This window comes from Rhincodon typus, chromosome 45, assembly GCF_021869965.1.
Source record: "Rhincodon typus isolate 14 chromosome 45, sRhiTyp1.1, whole genome shotgun sequence".
Lineage (NCBI taxonomy): Eukaryota > Metazoa > Chordata > Chondrichthyes > Orectolobiformes > Rhincodontidae > Rhincodon > Rhincodon typus.
Window position 1 is genome coordinate 205,814 of NC_063376.1, and position 12,451 is coordinate 218,264.

A 12,451-nucleotide genomic window follows, 5' to 3' on the forward strand; every position below is an offset into this window, starting at 1 on the left:
TTGGGGGTCTTGCAAGCTCTAGGACTCAACATAAAGTTCAATAACTTTAGAGCTTGATTCCATCCTTTCACGAGGAAGGATCACTTAACCTAAAATGTTAACTCTGATTTCTCTCCACAAATGCTGCCAGACCTGCTGAGCTTTTCCAGCAATTTCTGTTTTTGTTTCTGGTTTACAGAATCCGCAGTTCTTTTAGTTTCCATCCTTTCATGGTGTTTTTACCCACACCACACCCAGTCCTGTTATGACATGAATTGCTTTTAGCACAGTCACCTATTCTTGCAAACTCCTAGGTCCATTACCACATTATATGGATTGCATTCAGTACAGCTCACTCACTTTCTCCTACACTTGCCTCTTCATTATCAGCCCTGCCCCCCAACTTCAGCCTCAGCATAAATCCAAGTTTTCCTAGCTCCTAATAATTCTGATGAAAAATCACCAGACTCATAAGGTTAACTTTGCTTTCTTCCCAATGATATGCTCCAGCAATTTCTGTTTTTGTTTCAGAAGTGGAGATATTCACTGATGATTATACAATAATCGGCACTCTTAGATGCTAACAGCACAGAAAAAGGCCATTTGGTCTTTTCTGTCCATGCCGGTTAACAAAGATCTGACTAATCGCATTTTCCAGCTCTTAAGACAGTAGCCTGGAGGCTATCCCAAAGCAAGTGAGTATCTAAATATTGCTTAAATGTTACGAAAGGTGCTGACCCAACCACCCTATCAAGCAGTGACTTCCATTTTCCCAAATCTTCTTAATTTTCTATCTTCTTTTCTTAAATCTATGTCCCTGGTTATAGTAGCTTAGTTAATAACCAGTGTCACCACAGTGTGGAGCTGGAGGAACACAGCAGGTCAGGCCACATCAGAGGAGTAGGAAAGTCGACATTTCTGTGTTCCTCCAGCTCCATACTTTGTTGACTCTGACTCCAGCATCTGCAGTTCTTGGTATCTTCCTAGCTAATAACCAGTTTTACCACATATTATAAGAACAAGTTTATATATAATAAACAATTTATTTTTTGAGTTATTTAAATTACCTGTTGAGAGAATCTTTTGTTCTGAATAACAGTAATAAAAGGAAATAAGTTGATCATTTGGTAATTAAATGAAATATTTCCACTGGTAGTATTGTTTACTGTTTTAGTACTTTTAGAACCCTCATGAGTTTTTCATTATTTTAATCATTTCTTATCATTTTGGCCTGGAGCTGAAGATGACTTGTGGCCTTTGTGAAACAGCTTATGATAAAAGGAAAAGAAAAGACCAAATAAGCTTTTGTTTGCTTGTGAGGGTCAGCTGGTAGCTAACTGAAGGCAAAGTCTTGGTCAAAAGAGTTCTTACACAGCGATCCCAGGAAGAGCATTCTGCTTTAACAGATAGTAATACTTGTCTATTATTAAAGTCAACACCTGGAAATTGATTCCAGCAAATCTGGAAGAGACCCTATGTTCAAGCAGATGGCAGTTATTGAGTGATAATTTATTGAAGCCTCAGGAAGAGACAATCAGTTTATCAGGGCGGTATCAAAGTTGGAGTTATTTTTGAACTGTGTTTTCTGGAGGAGCCAGGCTTGACTGCTGAAATAAAGCATGAAGATTTAAAAGCTTCCTGCCTAATCTGCCACACCAACTTTTGGAAGCTCACGGAGCAGAAAGCTGAGTGAGAAGTATTACTACCTTTACCTGAGTGAAATGAGAGGATGACCCTAAGTGGTGTTTCCAGTAAAGCAACCAAGGAGTCCACATCCATGCCTGTGAAACAACGCATCATGAAAGCAATTTAAGTAATCTGGGTAGTTTTGTTACTTTCTTTTATTTATCTCTTAAGTGTTTGTCTACCTTTTGTGTCAATGAAGGCTGAAAACAATTAATCAGTTTACCTTGTTGTTTAATTTTTCCTTTGCTAATGTGGTTTTATATTTAATAAATAGTTAAGTTATTGACTTGAGATACAAAACCAGTGTCTGGAATTAATTATTCACAAAGTCTGGGATTGATTATTCAGGCTGTCTATCTCTGTGTCATAATATGACAGCTCATGTAGTCAGGTGTGATCAGCAATGCACTCGTCCCAATTGAGTTCTCTGCTTGTTTGCAAATAGGCAGAGCAAGCGTTCACAAATATGCATAATTCAGTCAACTCTACAATGCTCAAATCGCCTGTGACAATGGGAATCTATGTATGATGGGGTCAAGTGGCCACTTGTTCCTATCATCACCAAAGCTGTTTCCTGAAATTGTCAGACCCTGAAGTATTCACTGACAGAAGTAAACAGGTATTTGACTGGATTGAACATGATTGTGAGCTGTACTTCTACCAGACAAACACCTCCCAGTCACTGATGCTTTGTGGCCTTTTTCTGTCCTGGGTGAATTGGTTAAAACCCATCACTTGAGCTTGAAAAATTCATTGATTGCCAAGCAGCAAACTGTGCCTCAACAAGGAGTCCCATCTATTGACGCAATTTCATGCTGTTGTCTTTCTCTGTTAAGAGGCAGTCTCTGTTCCATAGGACATGTGTGACACAATAACCAAAGCAATGTACAGAAGAAAAGGTGATGCAGGAAAATGCAACAACAGATGTGGCACCTCTCTCCTTGCTGTCACAGGGAAGGCTTTCACTGGGGTCATGCCTAAAAGACTTAATCAACTTGTACACTGTATATATCCAGAAGTATTGTGGACATTATATTCTCCTGTGGGAGGAATTTTACTCTGTTACACCTGTTCTGGGAGTGTTTGATGGCAACTGTGTAGAGGGAGCGTTACTTTCAGCTTAAGAGAGGGATAATTACTCTGGATCTAACTCAGTGATGTACCTGACCTGCCAGTGTTCGATGGGGTCAATTAAGTGGCAGCTTTACTTTGTTTAAAAGAGTAGGTGAGAGTAAGCTCTTTAATTGCAACTTAACTTGCACAATTGTACAAGCATTTAATACCACCACAGCTGAAGTTTATCTTTAGGGAATGTTTCAGAGCTCACAAGCTGTGGGAAAATCCACCTTCTGATTATTATTGATTTAAGAAGGTTAAAAGTGCAGTTTACCTTTGAATGCAATTTTTTTGTTTGTTTTTTCTTTGTCTTTGTTTATATTGCAGTAATTTGGAATGGTGCCTCAAAATTGAACAAAAAATAACACTTGGACAAGGCTGTGAAAAAATACGAAAAGAATTTGAAGTGCAAAGTTTAAAACACTAATTGGTTTCTGTTTGAAATGAAAGGTGAATGGCCTCTCCCTAGTGTGAACTCGCCGATATCTCAGGAGGTTGGATGAATCAATGAATCCCTTTCCACACTCAACACAACTGAATACCCTCTCCCAAGTGAGAGTGCGCTGGTATCCAGTGGGTGAAGATGAGTGCATGAATGGTCTCTCATCAGAGTAAACATATTGAGGGAATATTACTTCCCTGGAACTCTTATAGCAATTCCACAGTCTGAACATTTCAAAGGTCTCTGGTCAGTGTGAACTTGCTGGTGTCTTAGCAGATGGGATGACTGAGTGAATCCCTTCCCACACTTAGAGCAGGTGAATGGCCTATCCTCAGTGTGAACCCATTGGTGATTCAGCAGATGAGATAATTGAATAAACCTCTTCGCACACTCTCAACAGGTGAATGGCAGTGTGAACTCATTGGTGTCACAGCAGGGAAGATGGCTGAACAAAGAAAAAAGAACAAAGAAAATTACAGTACTGGAACAGGCCCTTCAGCCCTCCAAGCCTGCACCACATGCTGCCTGTTGCAACTAAAACCCCCTCCCCTTCCGGAGACCGTATCCCTCTATTCCCTTCCTATTCATGTATTTGTCAAGACGGCCTTTAAAAGTCACAATAGTATCTGCTTCCACTACCTTCCTCAGCAGTCAGTTCCAGGCACCCACCACCCTCTGTGTAAAAATAAAACTTGCCTCGTACATCACCTTTAGACCTTGCCCCTCGCACCTTAAACCCATGGCCCCTGGTAACTGACTCTTCCACCCTGGGAAAAAGCTTCTGACTGTCCAGTCTGTCCATGCCCTTCATAATCTTGTAGACCTCTTTCAGGTCACCCCTCAACCTCCGTCATTCCAGTGAGAACAACCCAAGTTTCTCCAACTTCTCCTCATAACTAATGCCCTCCATATCAGGCAACATTCTGGTAAATCTTTTCTGTACCCTCTCCAAAGCCATCACATCCTTCTGGTAGTGTGGCAATCAGAATTGAACACAATATTCCAAATGTGGCCTAACTAAGGTTCTATAAAGCTGCAACATTACCTGCCAATTTTAAACTCTATGCCCTGCCCAATTAAGGCAAGCATGCCATATGCCTTGTTGATTACCTTTTCCACCTGTGTTGCCACTTTCAGTGACCTGTGTACCTGTACACCCAGATCCCTCTGCCTATCAGTACTCTTACGGGTTCTGCTATTTACTGTACATTTTCCATCTGGATTAGACCTTCCAAAATGCATTACCTCACATTTTTCCAGATTAAACTCCACATTCCATCTCTCTGCCCAAGTCACCAACTGATCTATATCCAGCTGTGTCCTTTGACAGTCCTCATCGCTATCTGCAATTCCACCAGCCTTTGTGTCATCGGCAAACTTACTAATCAGACCAGTTACATTCTCCTTCAAATCATTTATATATACTACAAACAGCAAAGATCCCAACACTGATCCCTGAGGAATGCCACTAGTCACAGCCCTCCATTCAGAAATGCACCATTCTACTGCTACTCTCAGTCTTCTATGACTGAGCCAGTTTTTTTTATCCGTCTTGTAAGCTCACCTCTGATCCCGTGCGACTTTACCTTCTGCATCAGCCTACCATGAAGGACCTTGTCAAAGACCTTACTGAAGTCCATGTAGACAACATCCACTGCCCTACCCTCATCGATCATCTTCATCACTTCCTCAAAAAACTCAACTAAGTTAGTGAGACATGACCTCCCCTTCATAAAACCATGTTGCCTCTTGCTAATACACCCACTGATTTCCATTTGGGAGTAAATGCTGTCTCAAAGAATCCTCTCCAATAATTTCCCTACCACTGACGTAAGGCTCACCAGCCTGTAATAAGCTGGATTAGCCTTGCCACACTTCTTAAACAAAGGAACAACACTGGCTATTTTCCAATCCTCTGGGACCTCCCCTGTCACCAGTGAGGATACAAAGATTTCACTCAGGGCCCTAGCAATTTCCTTCCTTGCCTCTCTCAGTATTCTGGGGTATATCCCATCAGGCCCTGGGGACTTGTCTATCTTAATGTCTTTCAAGACACCCAATACCTCCTCCTTTTGATCTGAACATGACCCAAACTATCTACACACCCTTCACCGGACTCCTCATCCACCAAGTCCTTCTCTATGGTGAATACTGACGCAAAGTATTCATTTAATCCATTGCTCATTTCCTCTGGCTCCACACATAAATTCCCTTCCCTGTCCTTGAGTGGGCCAAACCTCTGCCTGGCTACCCTCTTGCTCTTTATATATGTACAAAAAGTCTTGGGATTTTCCTTAATCCTGTTAGCCAATGACTTTTCATGACCCCTTTTAGCCCTCCTGACTCCCTGCATAAGTTTCTTTCAACTTCCCTGTATTCCACCCTTGCTTCGTGTGTTCCAAGCCTCCTAACCTTGATAAATGCTTCCTTTTTCTTTTTGATGAGGCTCACAATCTCTCTCATTATCCAAGGTTCCCTAAACTTGCCATATTTATCCTTCATCCTTAAAGGAACGTGCCGGTCCTGAGTTCCCGACAACTTACACTTGAAAGCCTCCCATACACCATATGTTGATTTGCCCTCAAACATCTGCCTCCAATCTACATTCTTCAGTTCCTGCCTAATATTGTTGTAATTAGCCTTCCACCAATTTAGCACCTTCAACTGCCAACTACACCTATCTTTATCCATCGGTACCTTAAAGCTTACTGAATTGTGATCACTGTTCCTAAGCTGCTCCCCTACTGAGATGTCGACCACCTGGCCAGGCTCATTCCCCAATACTGGGTCCAGTATGACCCCTTTCCTAGTCGGACTATCTATATGCTGTTTCAAGAAGCCCTCCTGGATGCTCTTTACAAACTCTGCCCCATCCGAGCCCCAAGCACTAAGTGACTCCCAGTCAATATATGGGAAGTTAAAAATCACCCATGACAACAACCCTGTTACTTATACATCTTGCCAAAATCTGCCTACATATCTGTTCTTCTATATCCTGCTGGCTGTTGGGAGGCCTATAGTAAGCTCCAAACATTGTGATTGCACCCTTCCTGTTCCTGAGCTCGATCCATATTGCCTCGCTGTGTGAGCCACCTGAGGTGTCCTCCTGCAGTACAGCTATGATATCCTCCTTAACAACTAGTGCAACTCCCCCACCCCTTTTATATCCCATTCTATCCTGCCTGAAACATCTCTATCCTGGAACGTTAAGCTGCCAATCCTGTCCCTCTCTTAACCAAGTTTCTGTAATAGCAACAACATCATACTTCCAAGTACTTAATCCAAGGTCTAAATTCATCTGCCTTAGTTGTTACGCTTCTTGCATTGAAACAGATGCACTTCAGTCCACCAGATCTGCTTTGATCAGCAACCACACCCTGCCTGCTCTTCCTCTGAGTCTTACTGGCTCTATTGTCTCGTCCCCTTTCAGTCCATTCACCTTTGCATTGGTTCTCACCCCCCTGCCAAGCTAGTTTAAATCCTCCTGAGTGACACCAGCAAACCTCCCAGACAGAATATTTGTGCCTCTCCAGTTTAGATGCAACCTGTCCTTATATAGGTCCCACCTGCCCTGGAAGAGATCCCAATGGTTCAGATATCTAAAACTCTCCCTCCTACACCATCTGTTTAACCACGTGTTATGCTGTACTATCCTATTTCTAGCCTCACTGGCATGTGGCACAGGGAGTAATCCTGAGATTACAACCTTGGAAGTCCTGCTCTTTAACTTGCTACCTAACTCCCCAAACTGCTGCTGCAGGACTTCATCACTCATCCCACCTATGCTGTTACTACCAAAATGTACCACAACATAGAACATAGAACATAGAACATAGAACATTACAGCGCAGTACAGGCCCTTTGGCCCTCGATGTTGCGCCGACCTGTGAAACCAATCTGAAGCCCATCTAACCTAAACTATTCCATTATCATCCATATGTTTATCCAATGACCATTTAAATGCCCTTAAAGTTGGCGAGTCTACTATTTTTGCAGGCAGGGCATTCCACGCCCTTACTACTCTCTGAGTAAAGAACCTACCTCTGACAACTGTCCTATATCTATCACCCCTCAATTTAAAGCTATGTCCCCTTGTGCTAGCCATCACCATCCGAGGAAAAAGGCTCCCACTGTCCACCCCATCTAATCCTCTGATCATCTTGTATGTCTCTATCAAGTCACCTCTTAACCTTCTTCTGTCTAACGAAAACAGCCTCAAGACCCTCAGCCTTTCCTCATAAGACCTTCCCTCTGGCTGTTCACCATCTCCCTTCAGAATGCTTTCTGCTCATTCAGAGACATCCTGGACCCTGGCACCAGGGAGGCAACACATTATCCTGGAGTCTCTTTTACGTCTACAAAAGTGCCTATCTGTACCCATTACTGTAGACTCCCCTATAACTACTGCTCTAGTGCCCTTTGGGGTTAAGGTTAGGGTTAGGGTTAGGGTTAGGGTTAGGGTTAGTCTCACCCGCGATAGGGTTAGGGTTAGGGTTACGGGCAGGGTTAGGGTTAGGGTCAGGGTTATGGTCCGGGCCAGGGTTAGGGTCAGGGTCAGGGTTAGGGTCAGGGTCAGGGTTAGGGTCAGGGTCAGGGTTAGGGTCAGGGTTAGGGTTAGGGTCAGGGTAGGGTTAGGGTCAGGGTTAGGGTTAGGGTTAGGGTTAGGCCGCCTGCGATAGGGTTAGGGTTAGGGTTAGGGTTAGGGGGTTAGGGTTGGGGTTAGGGTTGGGGTTAGGGTTCGGGTTAGGGTTAGGGTTAGGGTTAGCGTTAAGGTTAGGGTTAGGGTTAGGGTTAGGGTTAGGGTTAAGGTTGTGCGAGAAACAAAGTGCGAGATGGAAAGAGTCTGAAACAGAGTGTGAGAAACAGAGGTCCTCAAACAGAGTGCGAGAAGCAGAGGGCCTGAAACTGAGGGGCTGAAACAGAGGGGCTGAAACAGAGTGCGAGGAACAGAGGAGCTGAAACAGAGTGCGAGAAACTGAGATGCTGATTTAGAGGTGCTGAATCAGAGTGCGAGAAACAGAGGGGCTGAAACACAGGTGCTGAAACTGAGTGCGATAGGGTTAGGGTTAGGGTTAGGGTTAGGGTTAGGGTTAGGGTTCGGGCTCGGGTTCGGGTTCGGGTTAGGGTTAGGGTTAGGGTTAGGGTTAGGGTTAGGGTTAGGGTTAGGGTTAGGGTTAGCAGAGTGCGAGAAACAGAGTGCGAGAAGCAAAGGGTCTGAAACAGAGTGCGAGAAACAGAGGTGCTGAATCAGAGTGCGAGAAACAGAGGTGCTGAAAAAGAGTGCGAGAAACAGAGGAACTGAAACGGATGGGCTGAAAAAGAGTGCGAGAAACAGAGGAACTGAAACAGAGGGGCTGAAAAAGAGGGGCTGAAACGGTGTGCTCGAAACAGAGGGGATGAAAGAGAGGGCCTGAAGCACAGCGCGAGAAACAGATGGGCTGAAACAGAGTGTGAGAAAAAGAGGGTCTGAAACCGAGGGTCTGAAACAGAGTGTGAGAAGCAGAGGGGCTGTAACAGAGTGCTGGAAACAGAGTGCGAGAAACAGAGTGCGAGAAACAGAGGGGCTGAAACAGAGTGTGAGAAACAGAGGGGCTGAAACAGAGGGGCTGAAACAGAGTGGCTGAAACAGAGGGACTGAAACAGAGGGGCTGAAGCAGAGGTGCTGAAACGGTGTGCTAGAAACAGAGGGGATGAAAGAGGGATTGAAACAGAGTGCGAGAAACACAGGGGCTGAAACAGAGTGTGAGAAAAAGAGTGGCTGAAACAGAGGTGCTGAAACAGAGTGCGAGAAACAGAGGGGCTGAAACATAGGTGCTGAAACAGAGTGCGAGAAACAGAGGGCCTGAAACTGAGGGGCTGAAACAGAGTGCGAGAAGCAAAGGGGCTGAAACAGGGTGCGCGAAACAGAGGTGCTGAAACAGAGTGCGAGAAACCGAGGGGCTGAAACAGAGTGCGAGAAACAGAGGGGCTGAAACAGAATGCGAGGAACAGAGGAGCTAAACAGAGTGTGAGAAACAGAGGGGCTGAAACAGACGGGCTGAAACAGAGGGGCAGAAACAGAGAGTCTGAAACAGAGAGGCTGTAGCAGAGTGCGAGAAACAGAGGTGCTTCAACAGAGGGGCTGAAACAAAGTGCGAGAAACAGAGGCTCTGAAACAGAGGGGCTGAAATAGTGGGGCTGAAACAGAGTGCGAGAAAAAGAGGGGCTGAAGCAGAGTACGAGGAACAGAGGGGCTGACACACAGGTGCTGAAACTGAGGGCGAGAAACAGAGGGGCTGAAACAGAGCGTGAGAAACAGAGGGGCTGAAACAGAGGGGCTGAAACAGAGTGCGAGAAACAGAGGGGCTGAAACAGAGGGGCAGAAACAGAGAGTCTGAAACAGAGAGGCTGTAGCAGAGTACGAGAAACAGAGGGGCTCAAACAGAGGGGCTGAAACAGAGTGCGAGAAACAGAGTGCGAGAAGCAAAGGGGCTGAAACAGAGTGCAAGAAACAGGTGCTGAAACAGAATGCGAGAAACAGAGGGCCTGAAACTGAGGGGCTGAAACAGAGTGCGAGAAACAGAGGGGTTGAAACAGAATGCGAGGAACAGAGGAGCTGAAACAGAGTGCGAGAAACTGAGATGCTAATTTAGAGGTGCTGAAACAGAGTGCGAGAAACAGAGGAGCTGAAACAGAGTGTGAGAAACAGAGGGGCTGAAACAGATGGGCTGAAACTGAGTGCGAGGAACAGAGGAGCCTGGAAAAGAGTGCGAGAAACAGAGGAACTGAAACAGAGGGGCTGAAACAGAATGGCTGAAACAGAGGGACTGAAACAGAGTGCGAGAAACTGAGGGGCTGAAACAGAGGGGCTGAAACAGAGTGCGAGAATCAGAGGGGCTGAAACAGAGGGGCTGAAAAAGATTGCGAGAAACAGAGGGGCTGAAACAGATTGCGAGAAAGAGAGGGGCTGAAACAGAGGGGCTGAAACTGTGTGGCTAAAACTGAGTGCGAGAATCAGGGTGGCTGAATCAGAGGAGCTGAAACAGAGTGCGAGAAAAAAGACAGGCGGAAACAGAGTGCGAGAAACAGAAGGGCTGAAACAGAGGGGCAGAAACAGAGGGTCTGAAACAGAGCGGCTGGAACAGAGTGCGAGAAACAGAGGCTCTGAAACAGATGGGCTGAAATAGTGGGGCTGAAGCAGAATGCGAGAACCAGAGGGGCTGAAGCAGAGTACGAGGAACAGAGGGGCTGAAACAGAGTGCGAGAAACAGAGGGGCTGAAATAGAGTGCTAGAAACAGAGAGGCTGAAACAGAGTGCGAGAAACAGAGGGGCTGAAGCAGAGTACGAGGAACAGAGGGGCTGAAACAGAATGCGAGGAACAGAGGAGCTGAAACAGAGTGCGAGAAAAAGAGGGATGGAAACAGACGGCGTGAGACAGAGGGGCTGTAACAGAGTGTGAGAAACAGAGGGGCTGAAACAGAGTGCGAGAAACAGAGGGGCTGAAACAGATGGGCTGAAACTGAGTGCAAGGAACAGAGGTGCTGAAAAAGAGTGCGAGAAACAGAGGAACTGAAACAGAGGGGCTGAAACAGAGTGGCGGAAACAGAGGGGCTGAAACAGATTGCGGGAAACAGAGGGGCTGAAGCAGAGTACGAGGAACAGAGGGGCTGAAACAGAATGCGAGGAACAGAGGAGCTGAAACAGAGTGCGAGAAAAAGAGGGATGGAAACAGATGGCCTGAGACAGAGGGGCTGTAACAGAGTGTGAGAAACAGAGAGGCTGAAACAGAGGGGGTGAGACAAAGTGCGAGAAACAGAGGCTCTGATACAGAGTGCGAGAAACAGAGGGGCCTAAACAGAGGGTCTGAAACTGAGTGCGAGAAACATGAGCTAAAACAAAGTGCGAGAAACAGAGGTGCTGATAAAGAGTGCAAGAAACAGAGGGGCTGAAACTGAGTGGCTAAAACTGAGTGCGAGAAACAGGGTGGCTGAATTTGAGGAGCTGAAACAGAGTGCGAGAAAAAGAGGGATGGAAACAGAGGGCCTGAGACAGAGGGGCTGAAGCAGAGTGTGAGAAAAAGAGGGTCTGAAACCAAGGGTCTGAAACAGAGTGCGAGAAACAGAGGGGCTCAAACAGAGGGGCTGAAACAGAGTTGTAGAAACAGAGGGGCTGAAACAGAGATGTAGAAGCAGAAGGGCTGAAGCTGAGTCGCTAAAACTGAATGCGAGAAACAGGGCAGCTGAATCAGAGGAGCTGAAACAGAGTGCGAGAAAAACAGGGACTGTTACAGAGTGCGAGAAACAGAGGGGCTGAAACAGAAGGGCTGAAACAGAGGGGCTGAAACAAAGTGCGAGAAACAGTGGCTCTGAAACAGTGTGCGAGAAACAGAGGGGCTGAAACAGAGAGTCTGAAACTGAGTGGCTAAAACTGAGTGCGAGAAACAGGGCGGCTGAATTTGTGGAGCTGAAACAGAGTGCGAGAAAAAGAGGGATGGAAACAGAGGGCCTGAGACAGAGGGGCTGTAACAGAGTGTGTGAAACAGAGAGGCTGAAACAGAGGGGCTGAGACAAAGTGCGAGAAACAGAGGCTCTGATACAGAGTGCGAGAGACAGAGGGGCCTAAACAGAGGGGCTGAAACAGAGTGTGAGAAACAGATGGGCTGAAACAGAGTGCAAGAAACTGAGATGCTGATTTAGAGGTGCTGAAAAAGAGTGCGAGAAACAGATGGGATGAAACAGAGTGCAAGAAACAGAGGGGCTGAAACAGAGTGCTAGAAACAGAGGGCTGAAACAGAGCGTGAGAAACAGAGGGGCTGAAACAGACTGTGAGAAACAGAGGTGCTGAAACAGAGGGGCTGAAGCAGAGTACGAGGAACAGAGGGGCTGAAACAGAATGCGAGGAACAGAGGAGCTGAAACAGAGTGTGAGAAAAAGAGGGATGGAAACAGACGGCCTGAGACAGAGGGGCTGTAACAGAGTGTGAGAAACAGAGAGGCTGAAACAGAGTGGCTGAAATAAAGTGCGAGAAACAGAGGCTCTGATGCAGAGTGCGAGAAACAGAGGGGCTGAAACAGAGGGTCTGAAACTGAGTGCGAGAAACAGGGGCTGAAACAAAGTGCGAGAAACACAGGTGCTGATAAAGAGTGCAAGCAACAGAGGGACGGAAACTGAGTGGCTAAAACTGAGTGCGAGAAACAGGGCGGCTGAATTTGAGGAGCTGAAACAGAGTGCGAGAAAAAGAGGGATGGA